Source organism: Triticum aestivum, chromosome 2B (genome assembly GCF_018294505.1).
Source record: "Triticum aestivum cultivar Chinese Spring chromosome 2B, IWGSC CS RefSeq v2.1, whole genome shotgun sequence".
NCBI lineage: Eukaryota > Viridiplantae > Streptophyta > Magnoliopsida > Poales > Poaceae > Triticum > Triticum aestivum.
The window spans coordinates 295,527,102-295,540,372 of record NC_057798.1 but is presented as its reverse complement, the minus strand read 5'-3'; positions in this window follow the sequence as shown (position 1 = coordinate 295,540,372).

Here is a 13,271-nt window from a genome sequence, read left to right as displayed (position 1 = left end):
TAATGTTTTCTCCTCCTGACAGTTGAGACCCACTAGCTACATCTTCGCATGCAAGGAAGTGTGTCCTTGTCCTCCCTGACAGCTGGGACCCGCCCAATCGAACCATAAGTAGTGTTGTTTGTCTCATCGCGAAGGTGTACGTACATACTGGTCGATCGATCGCTTTGCAATGATGAACCATGGCCGAGTAAGTAGCTGCACATGTCATAGTAGAGCCCCCCGCGTAGCAGTTTAGGCTGTCCCGTCTAAACCGTGCACACATACATATAGAACCACGCCAAAAAATATGGCCACGTACATACATATGGGTGGGGTATCGAAACACGTAATCATGCATAAAGACAACCAGTGCTCATGTACATGGAGAGGCAATGGACGGCTGCGACATTGTCCTGTTCATCTTCAGCTAACCGGCTGGGTCATAACGGAGGAAACAACATCGTGTTCACCTGGAGCCAAGTGACTGGGTCGGAATGCGTCCTGTTCATCGGGAGGCAACATACTGGGGCGGAATGGATCATGTTCATCGAGAGGCAACCGGCTTGGACGGAACAACCGATCGAAATGAGCCCTAGCGTACAACGAAACGGAGGAAACGGCCTTGTGTTCGACCACCTATGGTCGAAGTGGGATCCTGTTCATCGGGAGGGGTCTGGCATACCGCAAGATGGAGGAAACAGACTTGTGTTTGAGTGCCTATGGTCGAAACAGAGTCCCGTTGATCAGGAGGGGTGTGGTGTACTGCAAAACAGAGGAAACAGACTTGTGTTGGAGCGCTACAGTCGAAACGAGGGTCCTGTTCATCGGGAGGGGTGTGGCGTACCGCAAAACGGGACTCCACAAGCTACTATTCATCTCCACCGTCGAACTCCTCCAGCCTCCATGGGCTACTGTTCATCCATCGTCGACCTCCTCTAGCCTCCACCTGCGACTGTTCATCCACGGGCTCTTGTTCATCTAGCCTCCACCGCTCCTCCGCCGGCTACTGTTCAACCAACCCTCCACCAGCTAATGTTCATCCAGCCCTCCACGGGGTCTTCCTGTTCATTCAACCCCAACCGGCTCGATCGGGGTCATGTTCATCTAGCGGCAATGACCTCTACACACCCACGGGGTCCTGTTCATCCAACCCCCATCGGCAACTATTCATCCAACCCCTAACAATGCTCATTATTCATCAAGAGGCAGCAGGTTTGATCGGCTTCAGTTAGCAGCAGTAGCGAAGGAATCGCTCGATCGGGTTCAGTTAACAGCAAGGGATCGATCGGGGTTCAGTAACGTAGCTAGTGCAATCCCTCGGGTTCAGTAGGCGAATGCCTCGATCGGGTTCAGTTCGAGCGCAATGCCTCGCACACACGCGCATACATGTACGAGAGAAACATGCAAACCTACGTGCATCGCTCCCTACCACCCACCGTAACTGGGAACTCCCTGAAATTTTCCTTGCCCTTGCTTCTACCATGATTTTTTCCGTCATGGAAGGCCCAAAGAATGTCATGCAGGTGTGTCTCAGGCCATCCAGGATGAAAAGCCCATTTTCTATCATGATTTTTTGTCATAGAAGTAGGATCCCACCACATCTATGATGATACCGTGTTTTGTCATAATTATTGTCATAGAAGTGTCATAAGTATGACAGAAAAAAGTTCGTTCAACCCAAAATGTAACGGATGTGTCTTTTTTTGTAGTGATGCGGCGTACATGGCACACGGCGTCTTCGAACGTGTAGGGGTACAAATCTGCCGTGGCGAACATGTGCCAGCCTCTGCCATTACAACCTTTTGTATTGATGTCAATCCTTATGTCGAACACCGCGATGAGATGGTAATCGTCGTAGCTGCGTCACTTTGTTGGCAGGTCTGCAATTGTTATCTTCTTCAATCTCATGTAGGCATCATCATACGTATTTAAGCCCAACCAGTCCGGAAGGCCGATCCCGATGGTGGAGAAGGGGTCTATGGGAACGGCCGCACTGCTATGGATGTTGTATAAAATGATGGTGGTATCCGGCTGGAGGTATGCAAGCCCATCTCCGTTGGCAGCAACTCAGACCTATATATAATACGGTGGGTAGTGGAGAAATCACAGGATGGAATAACTAAGTACTCTATTTAGAATATACACTACATGATCAAACTCCATGACTGACCTGCTGATCGGACAAAATCCGACTACCTATCAACATCGGCAACTCTAGCGGAGTCAACGTGCAACCACGACCAGGTAGCGGTGGACTGTTCGATGGATTGTCCAATAGAATAACCTTCTCCATGAGAATGCATGGAAGACCAACAAGCATGGCCTTTTCCCAAGCCTGTTTACGCACCATCTTAAAATAGTTGGTGCAGGAAGCACTAAGTCTTGCGGCGGTGAGGACATTGGAGCGGCGTGCGATTTCTCCCAGAGGATCATCGTCCAAGGTCTCCCAGCCCCGACAAGGAGGAGAACCGCCTGGCAAATCCATGGCAGCAGTGATGAACTGCCTTCGTCTCTTCGGGGGGAGGGGAACTGGCGAGGACGAGATAAGATCGTAACTTCATGGCCTCATCCCTTCTTTAAGGAAGTTATGCGGGCACGCATAGTGGTAGTGCGATGGTGCATATTACTCCCTCTATTCCAAAATAGATGACCCAACTTTGTACTAACTTTGTACTAGAGTTAGTACAAAGTTGGGTCATCTATTTTGGAACGGAGGGAGTATTTAATACGGAGTACTACTGTGCTTCTAGAGTGCACCAGTTTTGAACTCTAGAAAACTCAAGGCCAAGGAGCTACAGTTGCAAGTGGAGGGTACTAATGTTCTCTAGAACCATCATTGTACTATCAATGCAGGGAATATACACCTGCATACTCTCCATAGTCTATTCAAGGGTGTAGCTGGCCTTGCGATAATGGAGTGAAGTCCATGCGTGCAACGCCACAAGCTACTGAGTATAGCACTTTACGCACAGAGCCATATTGCATAGTTCCCAATGTCGTGCCAGCCTTTTCCGGATCCTCGGGCTTAATTGGTAGGCACTAGTTTCTATACCCATAGTAATGATGGTAGCTGATGAGGAAGCAGCAAGCGAGGTGTGGCTAGGGCGAGCACGTAGGCGAGAAATGTTGCACAGTGTGAATTGATATATAGGAGTACTAGTACTACTTTATGTAGGAGTACTACTAGTACTAATCTAGTACGCGAGCCACGAGATGATGGGAGGGAAAACCCGTTCACGTGGCTGGGCTATCAAGTGCACCCATATTTTAGTGCAACACGTCCGTTCGACTTCAAAAGTCAAACTACCAATGTACAAAATATTGGCTCACGACGAGGTTAATATTTTAAAAAAAGTCCACCGTGCGTTCGGCTGGGATTGAACCCACAAAACAAGCTATACACTCCCGCGACCAGTAGTAGTAAATCGCAACCTAGAATCGCCTGTTGTCGCTAGTACATTGTTCCTTATACAAGAAGCCCTACCAAGAAACCACTACTGTACAAAAATTAGCAAAAACATAACGAAATTTCTTAATCCCTCGCAATAAACTACCAAGTGTCGTTATAGCCATGTTTCAACCCATGTCGCCCCTTAAGTCAACACCGTCTATTTGACCAGCAAGTTAGGCGTTATGACTTGTGGGACCTACATGTCAGTCTGGACAAAAAATCTCGAGTGACCTCCTAGCTCCGGCTGCTCCACCTAGTCATCCTCGGCCATGGGATGCACCTACCGCCACCGGCAGAAGGCAAGGTCAAAAGAACCGATGGTGCGGAGCCCATCTTGCGGAAGCCCGGATGCCAGCTCTGTCCGGCACTCACGACCGCTAGCTAGCCAAGCTAGCACACACCCTACTAGACGCATCTAGCTGCATGTGTGCAAGATTTGCTAGCTAAGTTGGCACGGCGGTGCGGCGGCTTGCTCGCGCGCACCGCACTAAGGCCAGCCATCTGGCTCGAGTAAAGGCTAGCATGACAGCTTGCTCGAGCATGATCCACGCTCGGGCCAGCTAGCCAATCTATGCGGAGGCCAGCACGGTGTCTGGCCCGTCCAGCAGAGCGGCAGCCAGCTCACTCATCACCGGCGCCACCGATGAACATGCATAAGAACTATTTGAAGTAATGTTTAGGAAAAATAATGATTGGAGGAGGAAGAAAGGATATAAGGTCAGATGTGGGTCCCTCGTGTCAAAGGTCAAAATAAACGGTGTTGGTTTATGGTGCCTCGTCAGCACAGACGTGTGGGCCAACCCTGTCACTGGCAACGTGATCTTCCCCTTAGGACGACTCCTACCGGGGTTGATTCCTTGAAATGTACCAGTAACCTTGAGCTCTTCCTCTGCTCTCTAAAGTTTGGTGATGACCTTCGGAGAGATTAGATTCAACCCGGCCCCGCTGTCAACCAACATCTTTGTGACTTTGAGGTTGCGAATTGTTCGCGAGATCAACAACGACAAGCACCCTACCGCGGTGGTGCGGGCAGGGCGGTCCTCTTCGTCAACGATGATGGGCATGCAGGACCACTTGAACGTCCTTCGAGAATCTGTTGTTGGCTCCACGGCATTGACTTCACACGCCCACACTTTAAGTTAGCAGTGGGAGGAATGCAAAGATGCTACCCCGTCAATGCACAGGGTGTCAGTGGCTTTCTAGAATTCCTGCTCGCTGGTTTCCTCTTCATATCCTCCATCACTCTCATCATTGCAATCGTCCTTCTCACAACCTCTAGCAGGTTTCCTTGATTCCGAGGAGCCTTGCCGGGGCGGCTTGCTCCATCGCCTCGGCCCTTCCCACTAGTGCCATTCTAACCTTTTTCCTTATCACGCTTCTCATACTCAAACCTCTGCTTCTTGACGAGCTGCTCAACCTGATGACACTCCTGGAGATCGTGGCCCTTGGTCCGATGGGTTTTGTAGTACGCCCCATCACCTTGCAGCCGCGGCTTCTCGGCAATTAGTGCACGTGGCAACTTCCTTACCGGAAACATCAGTCTTGGACTTCTTGACGGTACTAGGCGTGCCCGGTCCTTCAACGGTCATCACTGCCTTATCCTTGTGCTTCTTGTTCTTCTTCTTCTGACTGGTGGCCTCATCATAATCCTCAGAGTCGATGTCGGCGCCATCCTCTTCTCCGGGGAGCCTCCTCCCCTCCTCTACCCGAGCACACTTGTCCACTAGAGTGTGAAGCTCCTTCACGGTCTTAGGCAATCGAACGTTCATCTTGGAATGTATCCGATGATTGCACATGTTGGACTGGAACACAACTATCACAGATGCTGGGTGGATGTCTGGTATATTTCCGTGGACTCGGTTGAACCTCTGCATGTACTTTCATAAATTCTCTCCTTCGAGAAGCTGCAAGTCGTTGGGCCGCCCTGGTTCTTGATGGCAACCCGTGAAGGCGCCAATGAACTCATGACATAGGTTAGCCCAGGTCGAAACGGAGTTCTCCGGCAGGTGCATCAGCCAAGAACTCACATTTGGCTTGAGCGCCAAAGGGAAGTAGTTGGCGAACACCTTATCATCTCTTCCCCCGGTAGCTTGAACAGCGATTGTGTAGATGCTCAAGAACTCTGCCGGGTTTAGTCTCCCATCATACTTCTCTGGTATCTCTGGCTTGAACGTGCTAGTGGATGGCCAACAGATTTTCCACAACTCACAGGTGAAGGCAGGTCACCTAGCCTCGAAAGGCAGGTCCCCTCCTTCGGCGAGTGCAGGCTCATCAATGTCGGGCCCATCGCGCCTGTAGGACTGGCGATGGGTGTCGCGACGTCGCTCGATGGTGACACATGCACCTTCCCTTTGCCTGTCCTCCAGGACTCGCCATTGGCCTTGACCCACTCGAGGGTCGGAAGAGGCCATCGAAACGTCATTGGGTTCTTGGTCACATGGTTCCCACACTGGCTGCCGTTGAGCGGAATGCACTGTAGGGGTGGCCCCTTCCATGCGACCAACAACGTGGGCCGTTGTCGTTGCCTGGGGAGGTCGTGGCAGACCAGCTTGCTACGATCCTCCCGCCTCGGCGAAACCAATCGGGCTCTTGGTGGTGGCTTTCCACTCATCCATCTGATCGACTGCCAATGGGAATCTCAACAGCAGCTGGGCCCGTGCCATGGCCTTCGACGTGGTGCTTGGCATGGTTATCGATGAAGACCGTAACATTGCCCGGCTCCTGATGGTGCCGGTAGTGGTTGTGTCGTACTCTCGCCGTCGTGAGCCAGTCGCGAACATGGCGTGGTGACGAGGTGGGGGCGCGTGTGGACCAACGGTTCCATTTGGTGCATTGGTTGGGCCAGCGTGCTCCAGGGGTGGTGCATGCCCTGTGGTCGCACCTGCAGTGGGGTGGCCAGAGGATTGCGATTCGCCCCAGAGCAAGTGCCACAGCTGCGGTTGTGCCCTTCAGCCAGGCGGAGAGGCGCAGGCGGGATGATCTCTCCACCCGTACCTCATGGGGTGTGGCCGCTGGGATGTTGTTGGTCTTGTCCTTCTACAGTGCCTCGTGCTCCTTTGTCAGACACAGTGGAGGTGGTGATGACGCTTCTTGTGTCGATCACATTCCCGGCAGCGTCTAGATCCCTAGGTGTCCCCGTAGCCCCCACGGCCTCGGCGGTCGCATGCGGCGGGGCCTTCAAGGTAGATGGGTGAGCTATGGTGTCGGGCTTCTTCGCTGCCATGGACGATGGAGTTGTCGATGAAGAAAATGATGATGAAGATTACGCGCTACGTACGCTTCTCGGGTTTGCGCAAGTGCTTCTCCCTACCTGGCACGCCAAAGATGTCGTCGGAAACCATGGCCACCGATGGGGCCATGAGCCCCTTCTGGTTTGGCAGGGCGATGAGCACATTGCACAAAGAGCGGAAAATGTCATGCAACATGACAAATATCACACGGGCGATTTTACCCAGGTTCGGGCCGCCGCGAGGCGTAAAACCATACTCCTGCTTTTGTTGATTGATGGTGGATGGTTGTGGAAGCGCAACGCTTCTGCACGACAGGGTGGCCTCGGGGCGAGAGCAGCTACGCGCGTACGAGTGTACAAGGATTCGAATCCATTCTATGGTTTCCATGGGCCTCCTTCTATAGATGAAGGGTTCACTACAGTGGCAAATCAGTCATTGTGTACTGAATAGATAGCAAACAATGCTATCATACCTAACTCTGCAGACAGGACAAATCGCATTAAATGTGCCACTTAGTGTCACATCATGGCCTGCCCGACAAGCCTTCTCGGGCTGCTCGGGCACCTTCTCTCCTGTCTGCATGACACGTCGCTGGAGGGGTGTCATTTGCAGGTGATTTCCATAGGAAGTGGTTGCCATGTGGCAAGAAACAGCCACCACAGTTGGAGGCTTGACACCGCACTGATCGATGACTTGCCTTGCTGTGAGGTGGAGCGGTGAAGGCTTGGCGGGGTGGTTTTCCATTGTAGGGGCCCGGCAGGCCTGCCGGGGCAGCTTTGAGGCTTGCTTTCGGGGCAACCTTGACCTTGCCAGGCTCGCCTGCCCATCAAGGGAGTTTTCCCTTCATGATATCTTGCTTCCTTTGGCTTGACTTGGTCTTCTTAATCTGCCCTCTGATTTCTCAAAGACCTGATCTCTTGTGCTTGGTCTAGTCTTGGATGTTGTAATCTTGGTCTCAGGCATGTGCACGGTGTGGGCAACAGACCCAGGGTTTGTTGCACCAACACCATTAAGGGATACCACGGTAAGTCGTTCCCAAGTGCCGCCTGCAAGTCGAGACAACCGCCTTCTTTGCGTCCAGGAAGTCCGTTGAACCAAAGGAGGCATAAATGTACTAGTGCTACACAATAGCTCGTCCGCCCAGCTTACTGCGGTAAGGTGGTTTCTCGAAGAACACGATGGAGAAGCGGAGTCAGCAAAGAGTGAAATGATGGTTGCTTCGTCCATGCTTTGTGATTTGATGCCTCATTGCTTTTTGATTTGTGATAGAAGGGACAGGGGAGTAGACTCTGTGCTCTATACTCTACATGTGTCCAAGCACGGGACAAAGAGATGAGAGGTTGCATTTTTCTATTCCTTCAATCAATCAATTAGGGAGCTTCGGTTCCATTTTTTGGCTTTGGCAGCACCCTCCATAATGGTTCCCATCGATGCCAAAAGCTATTTTCAGATTTGGCTACACATTGTGGACGCCCTTAACCGTACCACTTGGTTTTCCTCCTGTGTGCTATCTATACAAATATCAATTATATTGATGTAAAAAATTATAGTATCAAGATTAGTAAAAAGGAGGTGATTTTGCCGCACGGAAGGTAGGGGAGGTTTCTTATTTTTAGAGGACGTTTGCATGACAGTTTGCTAACATGCGGTCCCATGTGCCAGTGCTTTACCAAGATGACCTGCATCCCATATGAGGTAGAACAACGGCAGAAGCAACACATGGTTAACTTGAAGAAGATGACGGAGAAGCGGATTCAGAAACAAGTGAAATGATTGTTGCTTCATCCCTCCAACTATTTTTTGGCATCACTTTCTCCCACCAACTTACCTGTTGGAAAGGTGCAACTTTGTGATTTGACACCTCATTTCTCATTACTACGCCGGCGCCATGACCGGGGTGCTTCACCCCTACTGCTCTGCATTGTTATTTCGGTATGGAACATGGACCCGGTTGCTTGATGTCCCACATGTCAGCGAAAGGGACTAGAACATTGATGAAAGCGTGTGCTCCACTCTTACGACGGAGGAGTACACAACATGGCGGCCAAGTGAACTGTTACTTGTACTGTAGTACTACTATAGTTTTGCTGTTTCGCACGATCCATCGATAGAAACCAGATTAAAAAGGCAAGGGCGGGATTTTTCTCGCGCGGTAGATGATACTAGCCATACATTTCAAAGGCAATTTTAGTGTATGCAAACTAAATAATTAAGTAACAATATGGGATCTAGTAAAACTAAAAACACATATTTTTTATTGTGTTAGAGTGTAGTAGTAGTGCTCTATTGCATAGTTGTTAGATGTAACATGCAACAACGTGTAGATATGTACTTTTGAAGGGCCTATAGAGAGAAATTGGGAATAAAGTGGATTCATATATTTGTATTCATCTTCATAGCATTTGTGACACATATCTACAACTTGTACGGTAGACATGAATGCTTGTTCGCTCTTACGAAGCCAGTACAACAATAATGGGGTGGTGTGCGCCAATTTAGGCACTCGCACGTTGGCCTACTTGGCTCCACAGAGAGAGTGAGAGAAGAGATAAATACACTGGCAGTCAGTGTATTTCAAGCGAAAAGCATAATATGGTCACCGGACTTCAGAATATGCTCATTACGGTCATTATATTCGTTTTGCGGTGATTATACAGTCACTTGCTCATCGTTCAGCATTAGATTGCACTCTGTTGGCCGGCCAAATAGTCTGTGTGGCACTGTGTTGACTGATTAAATTGACCACATTCCTTGTGGGTCCCACCTATTAGTTCACATAGGAAAAAAGTAAGATAAACACAAATTTACTCAGGCGCGACAAGACTCCAACCCGTTCACGGGAACCACCTGGTTGCGTATGTGTCTATCAGGGCCTGATGTGTGCGCATGCACGTGTAGGTTGAGCACTTGATCATGAGCGTGTGTGTTGGTCGTCTGGTGTGTGCACGCATGCGTGTGAGTGTTGCGCGCGTGCGTGGCTGCATGTGTACGTGTATGTGTTGCGTGCGTGCATGGTTGCGTGTGTACGTGTGAGTGTTGCGTGCATGCAATTCATGTGCATGCATGCGTCTGTGTATAATCACCACACCAGACGGCTCAACATACCAATACAAAGCTACCTTATTCGATTGGCTCGCGGTCTTGACTTCAAACCACCGTCCTATATTTTTTTATCGTTCGTTTTCATTCTTATACACGCCGTCAGGTGGGCCCAATAGTAGTGAGATAATGTGATGCAACACTAGAGGTGCCATGTGGAGCGTTTAACTGGTCAACTAGTCGTGTCTTGAGCAAATATAGAGCCGTACAGTGAGCCCGTGACTGTATAATAACTACAAAACATAAATGGTGACCGTAATGAGTGGGTTCTGAAGTCCAATGTGCGTATCGTGCTTTCGCTTCAAATACAGTGATTGTCACTGTATATATCGCGAGAGAAAGATGAAACATGCGTGAATGTGCTGGGGGCGTACTTTCAGAGGACTTGGAGATAGTTCGTGTGTGTATGTGAAAGGGGCATAGAGGGGGTGTATGCAATGGAGAGAGATGCTCTTTGTTTCTCTTTATTATGACTAACTTTATATATAGTATAAAAATATAAAAATTCACATTACAGAATAAATATCAGTGGGTGCACCATGCAATGCAAATTAACATTCATACTCATCCATATAACTTTGCAATGATGTATATATGTAGAAATTCTAAAATATTTTTTGGCCACACTTTGTGTGGTTTTATTCAAAAGGAATGTTGTATGCGAAATAAACGTGAAGAGAGGGCTTTTTAGATCAATGGGGTACATGATGTAACATGTGTGAATGTGTAGTTGACGTATTTGGTACGACCTAGAGAGGGTATGTGTATGTATTACGTATTCAAGAGAGGCATGGATAAAGGGGCCGGCGGGGGGCGACGTGGGAGAGATAGCATCAGAAATGAGAGAGCTCTAGAGAGAGAGAGGGAGACGAATAGGATGTCACGGCGAGAGATGCCCTTGAGTGTGTATATGCAAGGGGGAGGGGATAGAGGAACGAGGAGAAAATATTTTGTGTGGTCCGCAAGAGGTCCAGTGGGCCGAGGTGAGGCCCTTGGTTTGGTTCCGTCCTGTGCCACATTGCTCGGCCCATGACGCATTTAGGGACACCCATGGAGGACTAGTCGTACAAGACAAAGATACCACAGTCGTGAAGGACTAAGGTAACCCCTTATCTCTGATATTACCATTCATCCAACCTAACTTTAAGGGGCATCCTACAGAATGCTCTGCTAGAATCATACTCGTCAATTAGGAAGAGAGGTGGAGACAATGCGTGTGAGACAGGCCTAAAGATAATGTGCGTGCGGGAGACACGTAGGCAGGTCTATGTATATAGAAAGGGTCGATGGGGATTGTGCATGTGTATGCGTGTGAGAGGAAGAGTGCTTGTGATAAAGGTTAGTGAAAACAGTCGTGAATGGTTACGAGAGGGGGAGGGTGATATCGAGAGCATGTATATGAGAAAGACACCTCGGAGAGAGTGTGTGAGCATGTGTGAGAGACTACCGATGGATATACACCGTGTGCGCGTATGTGTGAGAGAGAAAGTCAACGCGTGTGTGAGGTGGAGCCTATGGAGAGTGAAACTACATGTAAATCACTGATGTACACATTGATTAAAAATATAAATTGTATCCAGATATTAGGATCGGATCATGATATTTGCAATCTGCGTAAGGAACAGACGTTGATCCATCAGATATCTATATTCTATCGAATTTGAGCATGTCTATGTTATTATTCGAGATAACTGATCCACTGAGTCAGTATTTTGTACTCCAGACAACGCATCACTTTAGCAATTCGAATATAAACGTGAGTATAGTTCATGTTGTGTGTGTAAAGCACATTAAACATACAAAAGTCACACAATGAACAATATAAATAGCTAGCTATGAACTAGCATACATTTGAATTCAACTTAAGGTGGTTTAAATTTTTTGAATTCAACATGAAGGCCATTCAGTTATTTGAATTTGAGATCATGGCATTTGTAAATCATACCTAAATTATGGGGGCACCAATCTTTGCTCTGCTTTTGTACATAATACCATATATAGTCGTGTACATAATAGATTCAAATTTACCTCCTCCCTTCCAAAATAATCATAGTTATAGGATTTTCAAGTGTCAAAATTTCACAAAAAAGAAGCGCAAAATTTAATGAGGTTTTCAAACATACAAGGTCAAATTTAACATTGTCTATTTAGGTCAATCCTCAAAGTTCAAGAGTACTCTAAACGTGAAAGCTTCTGTTTCAAAATTTCGAATGAAGCGCCAAAAGAGCCTCTACTCACCCGAAACCGTGTGAGACCAATGTTTGGTAGAAGGAAATTACTTTTCCAACTCCGATCCATGAAGCCTACCGGCCCGAAATATATAGGTCTAAACGGCTGTAGGTTTGTAACTTCATCTAGACGCCACACAACTGCCTCCGAAAAATATTCATACACCGTGGCCCCCCTAAACACACATTCACTCGGCCAAAATTTCTCCAAACCAATATTTGGGACACCTGGGATTATCGTCCTACCCCCGACCCATAGTAGGTCCAAAATTTAAGAGGGGGGCAAAGTTTCTACTTTCCCCAAATTTCAAACAAGCTCGTCCCATCTGTTCATAAAAAACACAAGCGTGTCCCAGACTGAAACATGTTCCCCCTTAGCCCCCCCCCCCACCCCCGCCCCATGTCTGATTCCCCATTCGTACTCCGTGGGCGCCAAAACTACCTCTCCACCAGCCGCGAAACCCCGGCGTCCTTCGTGTGCCACCGCATCCCACCCATCAACCGCCGCTCTCCTCCATCACGCTTGAGCCGATACCCGACGTCATCGTCCACCGCAACTGCAACTGCAACGCCCTCCATGGCTAGTAGTTGAAGCCGAGGCCGAGCTGCCTCCAGGATGACAACATGTGATGTACCTGAGCCCGTTCAACCACACCATCTACGCCGTACTTCGTCGCCTCGGATCTGCTTCCCCTCCGTCGACAGATGACCACCACAACACTATCAGCAATTTGGCCATGGGTTCGTCCCCTGATAAAAAGAAGAACATCGCCATGATATCAGGAGGGCACAACATTGGCAACCAGATCTGCTACTCCTCTTCCCTTATTCATGCAAGTCTTACGTGTCTGCTTGCACGATATGCATCCCACAGAAGTGTAAGTGCATCTAGTGCCCCTTACTGATTTTGGTGTATTGAAGACTTATAGGTTAAGGGACTAATGTGTTTGTGAGTGTACACAGGCTCTATAAGTCAATGAGGAGTCTGATATTTATGATGAATGTCGACCCCTAAAAATGTATATCTTCATCTGAAGACTTTGGTTACCTTGAACACTTTGAAACTGAGGAAATTGGTGTGACCTTGAAGACTTGGATATTCATGTGAGGACTATGAAGCATGAAGACTTTTGTTTTCGTTGTTTCTTTTTCTCTTTCTTGAGTCGTAGGAAACATTGTACTGTTAAAGGGGGTCGAGGTAAAACTTAGGAAACACTTTCCAAGTGATGCTCATCTCAAAGCCTACACCTACCAATCCTATCGAGTGAAGGCATTGGAAATCTC